This window comes from Cuculus canorus, chromosome 26 (assembly GCF_017976375.1).
Source record: "Cuculus canorus isolate bCucCan1 chromosome 26, bCucCan1.pri, whole genome shotgun sequence".
Classification (NCBI taxonomy): Eukaryota; Metazoa; Chordata; class Aves; order Cuculiformes; family Cuculidae; genus Cuculus; species Cuculus canorus.
This window is the reverse complement of record NC_071426.1, coordinates 3,730,907-3,735,331: the sequence shown is the minus strand read 5'-3', so window position 1 is coordinate 3,735,331 and position 4,425 is coordinate 3,730,907. Positions and strand designations below refer to the sequence as shown.

Here is a 4,425-nt window from a genome sequence, read left to right as displayed (position 1 = left end):
GAGAAGAGAAGGCTTCATGGAGACCTTAGAGCAGCTTCCAGCACTGCAAGGGGCTCCAGGAAAGCTGGGGAGGGGCTCTGGATCAGGGAGGGCAGGGAGAGGACTAGGGAGAATGGCTTTAAGCTGCAAGAGGGGAGATTGAGATGAGATCTTAGGAAGAAATGTTTTGCAGTGAGGGTGGGGAGGCCCTGGCCCAGGTTGCCCAGAGCAGTGGGGGCTGCTCCATCCCTGGAGGGGTTCAAGGCCAGGTCGGATGGGGCTTGGAGCCCCTGATCCAGTGGGAGGTGTCCCTGCCCATGGCAGGGGGTGGAAATGGATGAACTTTAAGGTCCCTTCCAACCCAAACCATTCCATGATTCTATGACATCTCCCTTTCAAAAAACATTTCAGGCAGAGGATGAGGTAGATTCCTGCCAACAGTGCTGATCTCAGTGGGTTTTAGCAGGAGTAAGGTACAAGGAGAATAAAGGAACCAAACTTGTGCTTCTACTGTAAAACATTAAAGTAAAGCTCTTCAAAAACTCTGAAAAAGAGATTGAAAAGTTCCTTTGGGCCCCAGGTCTTTACCTTATTCAGTTGGCTTACAGTAAACCACCACATCCCAGAGGAAATCCAGCTCATTTTGCTGTATTCCGTATAAACAAATATCAAGAGAACAATCCCCATCAACCCAAGAATGTAAATCCTTTTGGGGAAAGACAGTGCTGAATTATTATTTCCGTGATTTACAAATGGAAAACTGAGACAGAGACATTTCCAAAACAGCTGATACCCTGGGAACCAAGAAAGCCCCAGCTGTAGCTGTTGCTGGTGAAACACCTCAAACTTTCCTCCTTGATCTCAGGGAAGCTCTGGAGAAAAACTGTAATTGAAGAAAAAACAAAATAGTTGCTCTCCTGGTTCTTTTGGAGGTCTGTTCTTCCTCTGCCTTACAATACGCATTTACATTGTGTTACTTTGTACTGCAGTAGAGACTGGGAGCTTCAGCTATGAACCAAGAGTTGGTCATTGCCTGATACAGAGTTTGCTCTAAAGAATTCCCTACTAAACTTGCAGAGGGACATGAAAGATGTTGCAAGTATAAGTAATAACTTAGTGTCAGAATGCCTTTGTGACCATCAGATTTACCATCAGATCACAGAATCATAGAATGGTTTGGGTTGGAAGGGACCTCACAGCCCATCCAGTCCCACCTCCTGCTGAGGGCAGGGACACCTCCCACTGGATCAGGGGCTCCAAGCCCCACCCAACCTGGCCTGGAACCCCTCCAGGGATGGAGCAGCCAACACTGCTCTGGGCAACCTGGCCAGGGCCTCCCCACCCACCAAAACATTTCTTCTTAAAATCTTATCGGATCTCCCCTCTTTCAGATTAAAACCACTCCACTCATCCTATCCCTGCACTGCTTGATCCAGAGCCCCTCCCCAGCTTTCCTGGAGTGCCTTTCCATATAGGAATGCTGCTCTAAGGTTTCCCTGGAGCCTTTTTCTTCTCCAGATAAAAGAAATAGAGTTATTTTTAATCAACACTAGGAAAGTTTTGCTTGGATTTATAAGACAAATCCAGATCAGTTACGATTATGTAGGCCTACATCAGTCTGTCTTAGTTCTGTCTTAGTCTGGCTATTACGTAGGCCTACATCTGTCTGTCTTAGCGTCTGGCTATTAGTTCTCCCTCAGTTACAGGACATGCTCCCTTCCTGCAAACCTGCTGGGTGAGGAGAGGAAGGAGTTACATTTTCTGAGATACTGGCCATGGGTTTTATTTCCCTAACCATGTCAGGATTTTCTGACCTTAGGCAAGTCAATGCATTCACACTGTCTAAACTCCTCTCTGCATAATGGATGTGATATATCCCAACTGTCCCAGGAATGCTGAGACTCATAAAATACCATCGATGATTTTGAAAAGCTGACATCTGACAGGAAAAAAATAAAACCTGTTTGCGCGTTTCTTTCGCTTCATTACAAGTACATGAATTCGGCAAATTCCACTTGTGTTTCTCTCGGAATAAACTTCCTACCCCTTTCTGGTCCCTAAGATGTCTTTGGTAGTTTCCCAGCAGCTTCTGTCCACTCAGTCTGATCAACAAACTGTCCTCATTGCACCCCTTTTTGTAATGGGCAAGGTAGGACAGAGTTACTGCTGATGTAATGGCACAGTGAAGCAGAGCCAGTAGGTTGCTGTCTCTGCCTGTTTTAAGCGTGAAGGTGAAAGGTACAGCTTTCACTCATATCCTGACCAGCATAGCTGAATACTTCACTGCCAAGTTCTGCTCAGGGCTACTTCTGAGGGTACTATGGATTACTTCTCTGTCTTGAGCCATCAGGGTGAAAAAAAATATGCAAGAGCCTTCAGGAGGTCCTTCATTTCCTCCAAAGTTACATAACCAAGAGAAAAAGCAGTGTTTCCACTTTCCCCAGCTCTGTTCCACACATTAATTTCAACATACATCTGTGCTTTGCATTACAAATAAGGTGTAAACAAATAATGTAAAACAGTTTTAGATTTTATAAGTGATCCATCAACAAATCCCAGATTTGCTCTGGATTTCCTTACCGTCACAGGATATACTGTTATAAGATACTGCAGTAGTTAAAACACCCTAAACAGAATCATAGGATCACAGAATGATTTGGGCTGGAAGAATCCCTAAACACCATCCAGTTCCACCCCCTGCCATGGGCAGGGACACCTCCCACTGGATCAGGTTGCTCAAAGCCCCATCCAACCTGGCCTTGAACATCTCCAGGCATGGGGCAAAACACTATTCACGCTGTAAACTTAATTGAAGTATCACCAAGTGCTTTTAGAAGCATTTCTTAATAAAGTCCTCCTCCACTCTGGTGTGAAAGGACACATCTAGTTTAGTATCTACATTAACATCACACAATAGCTTTGATAAACAAATAGTTATTTCCTTCATCAGTGAGAACTTCAAGAGGCAGAATATTCCTGCTCAAATATGACTTTGGCCAAAGCAGCACAGTCAGCACAACCACATTTTTCTGTCTGGTGTTGAACACTCCATGGCTGAGTGGTGCTAATGGGATCGCTTCATCTCCCAGAGAAATTTTGCTCATGGTCTCAAGAACCATCCAGGGTTCTTTTTCATAAAGATTCATGCCCCGCGAGAGATCTTATGACAGTTTTAATCATAGTCGCCAGCAGGATAAAAATCTCAGCACTGTGGCTCGTGTTTTGTTAATGCAGCTGCAGGCAAAAGTCAAAGCACTCAGGAGCTTTATTGAGGTTCACACACTTTTACGGCAAGAAGTGACACCATGCTGGCAATTACAGGAGAAGCGAGAGCCAGAAAACATCCAGGTTTTCTTTCAGCTTATTATTGGCCTAATGCTATCACTGTAAACTCCTGTCGTTATTTGAAGTGGTGAGCGAGCCAAGCAGGTATTCCTTTAAACTCACAGGTTCAGGTAATGCAATTACCAGCAGTTGATCTTTATCAGAAAGGTGCAGAATTGACTAAAGGCCTTGGGGAAAGGTTTTTTCCTCCTCAGCATCGTGTCTAACACCATTCTCCAGATTTGGCCCAGGTGCGCAGTTGTCATCACCTTTTGTATGAAGCAAATACAACAGATTGAGAGCCACTGTCTGGACAGGCTACCAGTGATCTGTCGCAGCTGCCTTAGTTTATCATGTAATGATAAACCTTGAATCCTGTGATCAGTTTTGGGCCCCCAGCTCAAAAAAAAAAAAAGATATTGAGCTGCTGGATTATGTCCAGAGGAGGGCAACGAAGTTGGTGAAGGATCTGGAGCACAAGGGTTATGAGGAGCACCTGAGGGACCTGGGGCCGTTTAGCCTGGAGAAGAGGTCGAGTTCCCATCCCTGGAGGTGTTTTAAAGACGGGTGGATGAGATGCTCAGGGACATGGTTTAGTGGCAGACAGGAATGGTTGGACAGGTGATCCAAGAGGTCTTTTCCATCCTGGTGATTCTATGATTCTATTATTAAAATTCACAATCGCATTGTGTTGTTGGCTGTTGACCTAGAGAGGAAGAGCTGCCACCTCTTCCTTTACTGGTCTTTTTTTTCTCATTAGAGCTGCTGAGCTGGAGGCAGCAGGCAGCAAACGAAGCCTTCACAAGAAGTTAGGCTTTGCTAACACTACCTGCCTTCAGTTGTGATGCTTCTTTACCACCAAGTTGCTGCTGCAAATCAGACCGAGCTGCTTCAAGATGAAACATTTACTATTTATTAGTGAATCAAGTAACAGTATCAATGTTTATTGGCCCTATGGCTCTTTAACAAAATATGCCCTGTGTTGGCAGCTCCCATGATTTATCCTTGAGAGAGGCCGTGCTATCCAAACTCCAGCTCAGGGACTCCAATATGCTACTTCACTTTCAGGAATGTTCTGTTTCCCTTGAGAGTCATAAAAATCTCAAGCTAATGGTGCTATAT

The 4,425-nt window shown here is 44.8% G+C and overlaps 1 long non-coding RNA gene across 1 annotated transcript in view; it reads right to left on the bottom strand.

Moving 5' to 3' along the window:
- Positions 1-4,425, bottom strand: part of LOC128849207 (uncharacterized) — a 37,609-nt gene that overhangs the window by 21,224 nt on the left and 11,960 nt on the right. The gene's annotated exons all lie outside the window — the stretch shown is intronic.